Source organism: Protopterus annectens, chromosome 11.part0 (genome assembly GCF_019279795.1).
Source record: "Protopterus annectens isolate FY-2018-M chromosome 11.part0, PAN1.0, whole genome shotgun sequence".
NCBI lineage: Eukaryota > Metazoa > Chordata > Ceratodontiformes > Protopteridae > Protopterus > Protopterus annectens.
This window is the reverse complement of record NC_056745.1, coordinates 1,540,108,029-1,540,123,121: the sequence shown is the minus strand read 5'-3', so window position 1 is coordinate 1,540,123,121 and position 15,093 is coordinate 1,540,108,029.

The window sequence follows — 15,093 nt, the reverse complement described above, 5'->3', positions numbered from 1 at the left end:
GAAGACATGGGCAACAGGCCATGCTGCTTTTCCAGAGATCATCTGCACCTGTCTCCTCTAGGCTTTTAGATACTGTCAATTAGCCACCCCTATTGTCCCTTTTTAGGCAGTGCCAAGCTAACCAACTTCCTAACATAACAAAATGCTCTTAGATAAACTGAAGTTACTGTTTTTTAATGTTAGGAATCTAAACAAGATATTGCACTCCCTGGAAATACTCCTCAGTTTGGAAGATGCTGATGTCAGTGCAGTCACCGAAACATGGTTCAAGGTGCGGAAAACACCCCAGCTGTGCAAGGCTACAATGCCTTCTATACATTCAGACCACAAACTGAGCATGAAAGAACCAAAAGTAGAGGTGTATCCATCTTCATTAAGGATAAGTACACCTTCAGACTTGTCAAACAGTATGACTCTCTTGAGCGTCTCCATGTCCAATTAACTATAGGCAAAGCCCCCATGACATCATAGAGAGCTATTGGTCCTCCACCATGAAACAGAAAAAGCATACCACATACCTAAACTTACTGAAGTCACTTGCCATACAGCCCAACACCTTACCCACTGGTGATTTTAATTCTCTTACCATTGACTGGAAATCTAAATTACCACAAACATGCTGGCTCAGAGTCTTGGACTTGTCAATGCAAATGCTCTGAAATAGCTAGTCAGCACACCCACAAGGGGCTCAAATGTCCTGAACATAACACTCACTAACATGGGAGAGCATTCCACCCCCATGCAATGTTCTGCCTGGTAAGATTAGACCATAAATCAGTGTCATTCTATGTAATTATAAGACCAGATACCCAATCAAGCTCAAAAACACTTAATAATTTTCCAAAGACAAATTACCTCCTACTAAGTGATGGTATAAGATGTTTCAAATCCCCTCAAATGCAGAGAAGATGGACTCCTATGCAGAGGTGTACACCAATGCCCTGTATAACCACTTAAGCAGTTGTATAGCATCTTTTGTACCTGACTGGATTAAAAACAGATTTTGCCAAAAAGCAAGCCACCCGGGTAGACCCCTAGTATAAACAGGCTATACAACAAGAGACAGAAACCAATGTCCAAGAACAAGAAGGAACTGGCTCAGCAGAGAAAGAAATCCCTCTCCAGCTTAAACAAACAAATTAGAGATCTTGTCAGGCCCTCCAAAGCTAATTATGAATCAAAAATTGCCTCCCTAGCTAAGGATAATCACAAGGCATTCTTTAATTTCACTTGAAATCTAAAAGGGAATACCCAGGTATTGGCTGAACTGGTTGTGGATGGCACCATCCATAATCAACTGGAGGTAATAGCCAACCTGCTAGCTGACAGACTTGCAGTGATCTTCACCTTCTCTGTCACTTCCGGTCATCCCACAAAGTATACCTGTCACCATTTCTCAGCTTATTATCTCAAGAGAGCAGGTCATCTCAGTGCTCTCCAAGGCCAAAAACACAGCATCAATGGGACTAGACAATATCACGGGTTGCCTTTTAAACAACCTAAAACATGACCTAGCAGACCTACTTGAATCTCTGTTTAACCACAGCCTGCAAACTGGCTATTTTCTGGCAGAATGGAGGACAGCAACAGTAATCCCTCTGTACAAATCAGGACCATCAACTGACCCTGAGAATTATAGATCCATAAGCTTGACTAGCCTCATCTGAAAGGCCATGGAAGAAATCATTATGGACCTTATTAACAAGGCCATAAGTAATCTCCAAACTCTGGACCCAACCCAGGTCAGATTTGTTTAATGTAGATCATGCCTGTTAAACATGTTCAACTTCTTCAAGAAAGTCACTAAGGTACTGGACAAGGGAAAGACAGTGGATACCACCTATTTTTACCTAGTCAAGGCATTTGACACAATCCCCCAATCAAGTATTATTGAGAAACTCTCTCAGTTGGGACTTAACCCCTACATTACCAAATGGGTAGCCATCTGGCTCACTGACAGGACACATACTGTCAAAGTGAGTGATTTCACCTCTCGCAAAAGACCAGTCACTAGTGCCATAGCACAGGGTTCTGTCCCTTACTGTTCAGAATTTATTTCTCAGATGTCCAGGCAAACTTGAATGGCCTGTAGCTGGCAAAGATCACTGATGATTGCAAATTGGGAGCAATCATTGAGTCCCCCAGTGATGTTAATATACTGCAGAGTTAGCACAGACAAAGGATTGGTGTCAAAGCTACAGATTAAAGCTAAATGCAAAACAAAATGCATTATTTTTCCCTTTAGGAAAGCTGATATCCCTGCTAATTACATTATAGACCACACCCCCCTAAGTGTAGACCCAGTGGTATGTGATCTGAGTACTCAGGTTGATAGCAATCTGAACTTTGGCCACCATATATCCACAGTAGAAAGGAAATCCATCTATGTGGCACTTCTTATAAGTAAAGGCATCATATCTAGATGTAAGGATGTTATAATTCCATTATACTCGGCCCTTATCAGATCAATAATTGAGTACAATGTATCCTTTTGCATGTACCTCACCAGACACCTGCAACTATTGGAGAGTCCACAGAGGTTTCTCACAAAGCAATTACAAGGTATGCAAATCAAGTATTATGCATAAAGACTGAAAGCCCTGTCACTGTATTCTGTCTCCTATAGGTTGTAAGGGGTGACTTCTGCCTGGCTTACAGGGCAGCCTGTGTCTCAGCCCTGATGGAAATGCTACACATTCATAAATCAAACTGTACGAGGATCACTCACACCAGGGATCTTAACCTAGCCTCTTACATGAACAGGTCATGCTGGAGAGATAGATACATCTCCCAGAGACTGCAGCTTCTCTGGAACAAGCTTCTAGTTCATGTGAAAGAGAGCCCCTCCCTGACCCTCTTCAAACACAATGTAGATCAATGGATGGGTGAGAGCAAATTCACACTTGATGTGGCACCTATGTCCCTCCTGAACAAAGGAAGTTGGTATTAACTACTATAGACCCTTACCTCTGTGAACTTCACTCACCTGTAGGGCAACTTGGGATAAATATGACTAGGCTTGTAAGGGCTCCAGGGCCATTAGCCTAGTAACCTTCTGTGAACCTATAAACAACACTTGTTTTGCATATATGTTTCTCATATGGTCATTATTCTGCTCATTCTTTTTATTGTACTCTTTCACTGTTAGTAACAAATATTTTTATGCATATGTGATATTTTCTAACTGGTAACTACTTTTTTGTGAAGGACTTTGTGCAGTATGTTGCCTTTTCATTTTTCTTTGATTAATTGATTTCTATTCTCAAAAATCTTAAATGGCATGAATAAAATGACTTGTTCAGAATACAAATCACTTCAAAGAAGTTTTTAAAGTTTATCATATGGTGTTTTGTACTTCATGATTGCTTCTCTCTCTCCTGGTAAGATTCGGCAGACAATGGTAGCCAGATTGTTTGTTATTATTGTTGTTCTTCTTCTTCTTCCTATTGTTGTTGTTATTATTATTATTATTATTATTATTATTATTATTATTATTATCATCATCATCAATGCCTTTTAGAACAGTTACTTACAGCATAGTTTATAGTCCCCACTTGGACTGGCTCAAAACAACTGTAAAAAACATGCAAATATTTCATTAAATATTATTTAGTAGTTTTCAGATTCAAGAAAAAAAGCAACATAAACATGTAAAGTAATTATTACATCAGTTCTTGAATTATCTTGGATTAGTGAATACTATTATGCCTGAAGGCTTCTTTATAAACACAGATGTTAATGTTTAAGATCTCGGTGTCTATAATGATGCAAAGATGACAGACGCTATAGTAATCCTTAGAGGGCATAGTTACAGGTGACTGAGGTATTGGGGAATGAGTGGTTCTACTTCACAAATTTATGTTGTACTGAGTTTTACCACAGTATGTTCTATTAGACAAGCACTTTTGGGGGATTTTCCCCTTTTCTCTACTTTGGTGAGGCTGTGGAGTTGGTATGTACAATTTAGGGCGCATGGGGGTATGGGGGGTGCTTTCCTCACTGCAAAAATATTTTTTTGTGTTTTTTATATTTTTGACTCACCAGTTTCAATATTTATTTTTTGGAAATCAGTGAGTTGAATGTGTGCATCGATTGCCTGCAGATATATTTCCATAGTACTATGAAACTGTAAATATTTTACAACAGTGCATATTTTCAGTGGGTGTATTAAGTTCTGGGATCTTCCAGAAAGAGTACTTATTAGTGCAACCAAGCTCTAACATCTACAAAGAAGGCACTTAAAATGCAAGAAAATGCAGAATTTATGCTTGCAAGCATTGCAATTTGTGTTGAAAATAGCAAAAAGGAGACAACTTCTAAAGAGGGCAGAGGAAAATGACATAAATGATAAAGACATTTATAATACAGATAAGACGGATAAGGTTTTAGGTGGCACACTTAGCAGGGTAGCAGAATGTTATGTGCCAGTGCCTGCATTCTGTGTAATAGGAATTTTTTAAGTCACAGCATTTGTGGAAGCTACATACATAGACATAATGGCATTCATCCAAGAACTGAATGGGTTAATAAAGTTTGAGTACTTAATGAGCAAGAGAGAGATGAAGAAGGAAGAAAGACATTGAAAGAAAGGACAACAATTAGCAAAGTGCAAAATGTATAAGAAAAAAGAATAATTCAAAGCATATTCAAATGTACCCTGAGCTTACAGAAAACACAGATAATGGTGTTGATGTTATATGTACAGTTCATGTAAGCAGTCATCACAGGAGACTGAAAGGGCAAGGAATGAACAGAAATGAACTATACAACTGCAAAAAATAGGCTGTATTGATAACTGGGGACGTAACTACATCCTTAAAGAGAAAAAGAAACAATATATCTGACAGTGGTTGTGGACTGTTTGGCTCATTTATTTAACATTTGTTTACTTGGAAAAATGTGACAAATGAAGCCAATTTTCAGTGGAGGCACAGGGAGAAATGCTCTAGATACATGTCTTTGTAATGTGGGAGGAAACCCACATAGAAGACATGCAGATTCTGCACAGAAGGCACCCCAACCAAGAATCAAACCAAAGAACCTCTTGCTGTGAGGTGACAGCACAACCACTGCACCACTGCACCATCCTTAATATACAACTTTTCTGTCTTATGAATAAGCTTAACATTCTGTTTAGTATGTAACATATTCTGTCAGGTTCCCTATTATATCAGCGAATGCTTAAAATAGCAAATGTTGTTTAATCGAACATTTTTAATTGAAACGGCTAAATCCCGAACACATGGAACAGCGATTTTTTTTCCCAGGGGAAAAAAAATCACTGGGTCGTTTTTGGGACTTTGCCATTTCCTCCATTGTGGTGTGATCTTGGATTTGGTATATTTAAGTAGGGGGGTGTGGGGGGCACACCCCCTACATGAAGCCCCCCCAGATTATTTTGTGTTTTTGTTTCTTTTTTCTTTTTCTTTTTTACGGAGCAACGATTTTTTTCCCTGGGAAAAAAATCGCTGTTCCGTGTGTTCAGCATTTTGCCGTTTCTATATTTTAAGGTCGATTTTACAGCGTTCGCTATTTTAAGCGTTCACTGATATAATATAGACTTTCTATCATACATTTTGAATGAAGAACCTTACCTGTGAATCACAGACTCCTGAATTCCCTACAGTTTTGATCCAAAATCTTCTCTCAAGTTGTTGCAGTCATGCATACACCATCATCAATGTGAATAAAATGTTTCTGGCTATTGCTCTGAGCTGTGTATCTTTAGTGCCGTCGCTGCTTTATCTTGACTATGTACTCCTGTTTTATTTTATTTTTTTCTGAAACATGCTGCCATTGCAGTTCTTTTGTTCCTTATTATATTTCATTACTTTTGATGTCCTTGTTCTTTTTTCCTAATTATAGTTTGTAAGCGCCAGTATCATTTTTTTCTTGACTGTCTGATTTTTGTTCAATAACTTGTCTTATCTGCAGCTGTTTCTTTAGTCAGCATCGGGACATAAATACGCTACTCAGACACTCCCTACTGCAAGAACAGAAAGTTTTGTGTTTAATTCCTGCTTCAGGTCTAGGATCTATAGTCCAGTACTAATACTCCATTGCTGTATGTGGTGGAGTGGTACTACTGCTAGTGTTGATGCCGTCCTTTGAGACAGATACTAAAATTAGGTCCCATATTACTAAAGTAATGTTTTTTCAAGTGTGTGTTAAAGACCTCATGGCACATTTCATAATCCCCCCCCCCCCAAACAGGCAAACAGGCAGAGTTTTTTTTTAACTGGTGAATAATTTACAGGTTATTGATCAAATAAATAAAGACACCAACAAATTCATAAATAAATTAAATTACACAAATAAACAATTTATTTTTTTAAATCAAAGCTCACCCATGTATAGGGGCTCCAGTATCTCCAATCCAACTTGAACGTATACAGAGAGTATGTGTCAGGACAAACTGAAATTCCAGCTTAGGATTGTTGAGAGTACAAATATTTAGAGTAATTCCTTCAACTAATTTTTTTATTTCTAAAATCAATATTAATCCAGTTCCAGATCTGTCTCCTTCAAAAGAGAGACTTACTACAGATCATTCCTTATTTTATTGGGATAAGCACTTTTATCCTTATAGACTTCTTCAGATCCATTTCTTAGATCTAAACTTTCTATGATTATGCTGCTACTATAAATACTGTATTGCTACTATAGATTCTAGGGTGCATATTCAAATATCTCTGAGCAGACATATGTTACTTGGGTCTATATTATAACATTGAAGTCTTAAAACTTCGAATGTTATAATATCGACCCCAATTCAGTGAACGCTTGAAATAGTAAAGCTGCAGAACACCAAATATTTTCCTAGGGAAAGTATTCGGTGGGCCGTTTCCGCGGCTTGGCTATTTCCTTGACTGTGGTGCGAAGGTGACAGACTGGATTAAGGTAAGTGTGCGAACGGACAGAGGTAAGGTAAGTGTGTGATAGTTAGGGACCTTAGGGATAGGCAGTGGGTAAGGTGAGTGTGCAATAGTTAGGGACCTTAGGGTTATGGAGCGGGTAAGGTGAGTGTGCGATAGTTAGGGACCTTAGGGTTAGGGAGCGGGTAAGGTGAGTGTGCAATAGTTAGGGACCTTAGGGTTAGGGAGCGGTTAAGGTGAGTGTGCATTAGATAGGGACCTTAGGGTTAGGGAGCGGGTAAGGTGAGTGTGCGTTAGTTAGGGACCTTAGGGTTGGGGAGCGGGTAAGGTGAGTGTGTGTTAGTTAGGGACCTTAGGGTTAGGGTTGGGTTAAGGTAAGTGGATAGCTAGTAGTGTATGTATGGTTTAGTGTAGGGTTCTGTGAAGTGTGTATGTGTGGATTATGTATTTTGGTGTGCTTGTGCTGTGTGTGTGTATTCTCGGAACAGCAAATTTTTTTCCCTTGGAAAAAATTTGCTGTTCTGAGCATTCGAGTATATCACATTTCGAGATTCCAAGATCGAGCTTACAGTGTTCCTCATTTTGGAATTTCGATAATGTGATATAGACTCATGTTACTTTAGCTATGTGATCCCTATCTGTCAGCCAGTTTACTATCCATGTTACAGCGTAAGGGTTAACATTTAGGCTGTTAAGCTTACCTAAAATTTCAACATGGCGAATAGTTATTTATTTATTTACATTTGTTTACCAAGGTGGTACACCAATCAGTATTGACCAAAGTCTGGCTCAGCCAGGTTGAAATACAAAATATTACACAAGCAAAAAATACAAAAATGTAAACAATAACAGAGTAGTTCAGACTAATTACATAGGAAAAAAAACTGTATATATACATTCTAGTGAGCAAACACAGTGCAATGTAGTCAAGCAAAGTGCAATGTAAAATATTAACATTACTTTCCAAATAATATCAAATAATAATTATTATTATTACAAAAATTAGAAAAAGATAAGAATAATGTCAAAGGCTATGGATAGATCCAGATATGAGCTGCATGGCCACTGTCTACAGCTGTTGTGACTTTCTCAAAGATGTTTCCTAAATTTTATTTTTATTTATTTATTTTACATTTGTTAACTGGTGGTGTCTGACTGAGCTGAAAAGGCCCTTTTTCAGCAGAGGCCCGGGGAGAAAAGCTCCACAAAGAAAAATTACAGGCACATTTAGTTGTTTAGACATGATCAGTATACACACAAATTACAGGAGACATGTTTTTACAGTGGTATGCGGCACATAAACAGTTACAGTGGAGAGAACAAACAAAAAAATATTAATTTTAAAAATAAAGGTAATTAATAGATTTGTGGTGTACAGCTGATCTTTGGAACATAGGTAGAATACATACATAGTACACAGGTACAGTACATACATTGTAGATTAGCCAGTGTTTGTGAGTAAGATTGAAAACTATTATCAAGTGCTCTAGATTTAGTATGTATATGTTATTCGCTTTCACTAGCCTGGGGAGCAATCATGGCACTGACAACTTTGCTTGAGATGTTGCCTGATGAGGTCTTTAAAGGAGGCTTTGGACGATGTGTTTTGAATGCTAGTGGGGACAGAGTTCCATTTTTAGCCACTGAACTACTATATAGTGCATCTCCAAAGCTATTGTAGCTGTTGGTGACTTCTAGTAGTAGTTTGCTTGATGATCTAAGAGGCCTTTTGGCTGAGTGATGTTGTACTAGGTTTTTGAGGGCAGCACACTTATTGGGGAGGTAATAGATAGAATGACAGATCTGATTGTAGGTTAGGAGGTTGGGCAGTTCAAGCCAGTGGAGCTGTCTCAAAGCAGTACAGTGATGAGTTCTGTATGAGCAATTTGCAGCAAAGCGGGCAATTCTGTTATAGCAGGCTTCCATTTGGCTTAATTCAGTTTTGTTGAAATTAGTCAGAATGGGAGATGCATAGAGTAGGGTGGATAGAAGTTGGGAGTGAGCAATGGCTGATCTTGTGATGTTGGTAAGAAATGGTTTGATACGGTAGAGTGACCCCAGTTTGGCATGTACTTTTTTAATAGTTAAGTTGAGATGATTATCAAATTTTAGGTGGGAGTCTATGGTTATTCCCAATATCTTAGCCTGTGCCACTGGAGCAATTGGAGTAGCATTTGTGGAGTAGATAGTGAATTGACTGTTAGTGTTTTTGTTAGAACTGGTTATAATCATAAGCTGAGTTTTCTTTGGGTTGAGGATAAGTTGGGCTATGGTAAGGTAGTTTTCAATGTCAGAGAATGCTAGTTGAGTTGTTTGCAGGAGGGTGGGAATGTTTTGTGCAGCACAGATTAAGGTAGTGTCATCTACATAACTGAATTATAGATGCATGCTGTGTGGAGGTATGGAGGTCATTTGTGAAGGCTGTGAATAGTAGTGGTCCTAAGATAGAACCCTGTGGGACTCCTATAATTATGGGCAGCTGAGGAGAGAGAGAATTTTCCCATTTCACAGCTTGGTACCTGTCAGTTAAGTAGCTTTGGAACCAGGTAAGAGTGGAATTTGATAGATGATATTGGTTTAGTTTGTTTAGCAGGATTTGGTGTGAGACTGTGCCAAATGCTTTGGACATATCCAAAAAAAGAGTTGACACTTGTAGGCCTTCATTTTTGAGATGGTTTACTGTGTCTGTGAAGCAAAGGAGGGTTGTAGTGGTACTATGGGCAGGTCTGAAACCATGCTGAGTAGGTGACAGGATGTTGCTGTCTAGGAGATAGTTTAGCATCTGAGTATGGATGCCTTTTTCTAGGATTTTGTCCAGGGGGGAGAGTAAAGCAATCGGTCTGTAGTTATTAAGTTCAGTGGAGGTCCCGCCTTTATGTATGGGTGTAACATAGGATATTTTCCAGAGTTTGGGCACATAGTTTTCAACAATTGATCTGTTTATGAGAGTGGAGACTGGGATAGCAATAGCATCTGCTGTGAGTTTCAAGAAATAGCTGGGGAGTAAGTCGGCTGCTGTTGATGAGATTTTTAGTTTGGAGAGCATGCTTTTGATTGAAGTGGTGGAAACTGTTTTGAGGGTAAAGCTTGTATTAGAGTTATTTGTGTTGGGGGGGGGGGGTAGTGAGGAAGGAACTGTCCTGTGACACTAAGGATAGAATTGAGTTCACAAAGTGGGAGATGAGTTGTGTTTCAATGGGAACTTTAGTGTCAGGGGTGGTTGGTTTGGGGGTAGCCTTTTGGGTGGATTTTAGTAGCTGGTTTACATTTTTCCAAAATCTTTGCGGGTTGTGTTGGTATTTAGTTTGTAATGTTGAGTAGTAGGATTTTTTTGTCCAGCCTAATGCATTTTTTGTACGGTTGTGCAGTTCTTGGTACTTAGTTCGACTTTGTGTTTCTTTGTTTTTTTGATAGTAAAGCCAGGCAGTGTCTCTGAACTTGAGGATTTGTTTGGTTTCTTTACTGAGCCAGGGGTTTGTAGAGGTTCTAACCTTGATTTTGCGCAATGGGGCGACAGTGTCTAGGTGTTGTAGAAATATTTTGTTGAAATATGCTACAACCTGGTCAAGTGGGAGGGTTTTTAGGGGGGTCCAGTCACAGTTACAGAGTAAAGTGTTGAGGACCTCAGGAGAGATTTTTTTGTGTTTCTAGTGGATATATAGTTAGTGGTTTTGCATATGCTTGTTCTACTACGTATAAAGTATATTATGTTGTGGTCACTTAAGGTGTCTAGGAGACTGCCTGTGTGAGGGTACAATGTGGGGTTGTTAGGACCCAGTCAAGGATGGATTCCCTTTTAGATTTTTTATCACATCTAGTTGGAATTTGGACTAGCTGCTGGTAGCCATGGAGATTTATTAGATTATTTGGTGGTTCTGATATACAGGTGAAACAATCTAGGTTGAAGTCCCCCAGAATAAGGGTTTCTTGTGAGTATGTGGGAGAACACCAGGATAAGAAGTCTTCAAGGCTAGCAGGTGTATTACCAGGTGGAATATAGATCACAATTGTGGTGATGACCTTTTTAGGGTGAAGTTGAAGTTGTGAGATAAGTATGTCCCAATTATTGGGGGAGGAGTAGGAGTTTTATAATTGACGGACAGTTAAGTTGGACTTGTACAGTAAGGCAGTTCCACCCCCTTTACGAAGTGGTCTGTCTTGTCTAATGATATTGTAGCCGGTAGGGAGAACTTCTGAGTTAGCTATGTTTTTATTTAGCCAGGTTTCTGTTAAAGCAACTATGTCTGGGGAGTAGTGTGCTATTGTGGCCTGGAGTTCAGGTATTTTATTTTTGATACTTCTAATTTTAATATTTAGCATTAAAAGATGGTTGGTTTTGCTGCTGTTGTTAATTTGCCCAGGGATGAAGAAAGTGGGGGTGTTATGTTCTGACATTCGTGTTGGAGCAGTTTGTGTTGGACAGGATGGATTTGGGCCTGGGTTGGGGTGGATATCCCCACTTATGGTGAGCCTGGAGTTAAAATTGTTATACAGATGTTGGGGTTTGGTGAGGAGTGTGAGCAAGTATTGTGTGTTTTTGGAGTAGGAATGAGAGCATATGTGTTTAGTTCTGAATTGGTCCATTATGTAGTTCTTGAATAACTGTGGGCATATATTATTATAATGTGTGGTGTCTGTATACGAGAGTGCATAATGTAGTGTTGTGCTACTAATTTTAGGGATATTGCTAGACTGATAACTTGTGGTGTTGTAAAGAATTATGAGAAGACAGACAAGACTTAGTTGTGTGATAGTCATGGTTATAAAGTTTAAGTTGTTTCCAGGTGGGGGGGTCTGAAAAGGAATTGTAGGGTTGCACTATATGTGGATGGGGAAGAAGTGTGGGTGATGTAAAAATGCCTAGTGGGAATGAGAGTGATTGGGAGTATTTTATGTGGAGCAAGTTGGTGTGGTATAATGTGATATGACTTGAGGAGCTGTGATTGGTGGAGGTGATGTAAGGGTTAGCTGTGGGTGTGGCTGTGATTACTATAAATGTAGAGGTAGTGGGGGTGGGAGAGAATAGGGTGCAGGGCAGACGAGTGGAGAGAGCCCGAGCATTAGCGAGGGCGAACGGAGTGGGGCAGTGCCAACCAAGACAAGAGAAAAAAGTAAGTATTACTTTACAAATCTGAACACTTTAAACAAACTCCTGAGGTCTAATGGCTTACCGGCAAGCAGAATGTAATTGCTGAAAAGCACTTGTGTCCTGGTGGGAGACTAGAAATTTAAAGATGGCTCCATGCTCATCAGGATTCTAATATAGACTTTGTATTGGGGGAGGGAGATAGCACAAGGGGTGTAAACCAGGTGGAATGCAAAGAAACCAGAGAGGCAATCAGTGGAAATCAGTGAAGGCCTCAGAGGGGGTAAGTAATAATTCAAACTACCTGTAAAGTGAAGGAGAGAAGAGACCGCAAAGTTTATTAAGGTTGGGAGTGTGTTTTCACATTGACTTGCTGATTAGTAACCAGTTTCTGCACAGATTAGAGTAGGGAGATACATTAGCAATGAAGGGGAATGTATAGAGATGCAAATAAACAGGTGGGCTTCCAAGTGATACAAGCTAAGGCAGAAAGCACTGAGAGGGCTGCTTGATGGATAATTTAGTCACAGGGATGTGAATTAAATGTATACTGTCTATTGGACAGTTAGGATTACTGTACTAGCGGGGGGTGGGGAGGACACAAGGCTACAACAGTCGGTTTTATTAGAAAGCTGAGAACTACTAAGAAATATTGCTAATGTAATAGCTTCACTCTCATAAAACTTACAAGTAGAGTGCCTGGGTGGACTGACCCTGCTCTTGAGGCTCAAAATGTATATCCTTGTTTAGTTTGCAGTACTGATTCCTTCTTATACTGTATGGGTGGAGTGGTAGCCATAGACTGCAGATTTGCTTGAGTGTGCTCCTGCTCTTGAGGCTCAAAATGTATACCCTTGTTTAGTTTGCAGTACTGAGTCCTTCTTATACTGTATGGGTGGAGTGGTAGCCGCAGACTGCAGATTTGCTTGAGTGTGCTTGGCAAGCAGAATGTAATTGCTGAAGAGCACTTGTGTTCTGGTGGGAGACTAGAAATTTAAAATTAAGTTGGTATGATTTCATTTGACAAAATCATATAGTTAAAGACCTAGAGCAATAAGGCTTTTTATATGAGAGCTTATGAAATCAGATATAATGCATGCCATGGCTTTGGAAACAAGGTTGTTAGGCTTATGGGTCTGTAATGCCAAGAAGAGGGGTGGACCTCCCCTTATGGAGTGGCATAATGACGGCTATTTACAACACCTCTAGAATGTACCCTGAAACTATGGATACTTTGAACTCTATTAGGAAAGGTTCACAGAAGGTGCGTTTGGCTCTGCTGATTAAGCAACTATTGCTGGGGCCCACAGCATAGTAATTTTAGCCCTGGAGAATGCAGTTAGGGCATGGTTTACAATAATCTTGTGGGGAGGAAGGGACTTGGGCATTTATGGATCTATGATGCCTGCATTATTATTGAAGATGGAACTAAATTTATCAAGTATATTAGCAATATGTTTGGGTCAAAGGAGGGAAATACCATTGTGAATTAATTTAGATCACTGTTGTGTGTTGTACTGCATATTATTTCTTAGTTGTATGTTGTAGTTCAAAAAGGATTTATGATTATCCTTCACTTCTGATGCTATTTTGTGCTCCATTTTGGTCTTCCTTATGGTATCTTTCAGTTTTTGTTGATCTTCTTTGAGAGACTTTAATGTGGGTAGATTTTAGAATAGAACAGGTTCATAGGTAAATACTGGCTAGCTGCCCTAATGGACAATTTTAAGCCTAGCCAATTTCTACTTCAAATGCAAGAATCAAACCCTTTACCTTATGTCTATGAGATAAGCACCTTAACCATTGTGCCAACTCATTTTGATTTATTAAATGTTTTAAATAGATTGTTTCATCATTGTAGAACTTATTAATGATGTCATTCCACCAAGGTGATATATGTTTATGTTCCTGATATATTTGGTTCTGTTTGGGACAGCATGTCTTATGCTATTTGTTAGACAGGAGTAACATTTATTGGAATAAGTGACAGCTAACACTACTTGGGGTCTGGAAGTATTGCAGATGCATCTTGAGAGCTAATTATTTGGCTATTTAATAGGTTTGCCTGTTTAAAGTCCTTGAATTCAAAGTTATTCCATATGGCAGGTTTAGAGGACAGAAAAAGAGATTTCTGGCTTGTGATTTGATTTGTCCAGACATAAGGAAACTAGAGGAGTAGAGCAAGCAGGTATGATGCAAGTGAGGATGAGACTAAGAAGATTTTGTTCCCTGTGGGCTGGTTAACTATTTGCACCTGGACTACATGAAAAGAGACATGGAAGAGCTCTCGGATCATGTGGCCCAGGCAGGTATGACCCTAGCACTGAGTAGCATCCTGCCTTCACCCAAACTGATACCACAGTATAAGGACAAAATGATTGACTTCAACAATTGACAGCTTCTGGTGTCATTCAAAGGGGATCCAGTATCTGTCTGCCTGGGATGACATGATCAACAGACCACGATGCTTTGCCAGAGATGGTCGGCACTTGTCGCCCCTGAGATTCAGGTTGCTGGCTAAGGATCTTGCCACCCCTATAGTGCCTTTTTTAGGCAAAGTTCAAAGGACAAAGCCACCACCACAACAGGTACAAGTATGAAAAATCTGAAAGTAATACTACTCAATGCTAGAAGTCTAAACCTCAAAATGCACTAGCTCGAGGCACTCCTAAAAATGGAGAACATTGATATCTGTGCAGTAACTGAGACCTGATTCAAGACTCCAGAGAGCATCCCTGCAATACCAGGCTACAACTCTTACCACACTTTTCAGCCACCAAACCAGGACCAAAACACTAAAGGTGGCGGAGTGTCCATATTCACTAAGGATATTCACACCACCAGGCTAGTTGCCCAACACAATGCTTTTGAAATTCTCCAGGTGCAACTAACTCTAGGTAAGACTGCAATCCAAATTGTAGCTTGCTATAGATCCCAACCATGCCCCAAGATTCAAACCACACCTTTCTAAACATACTGGAAAATATCAAGATAAAACCAAACACCCTAATACTGAGTGATTTCAAGTATCCTGCCATTAACTGGGAAAACTACTTGTGTACCAACACCTTTGCCCAACGGTTCTTGGAATTCATAAATTCCAATGACCTGGATCAACTAATACATGGGCTC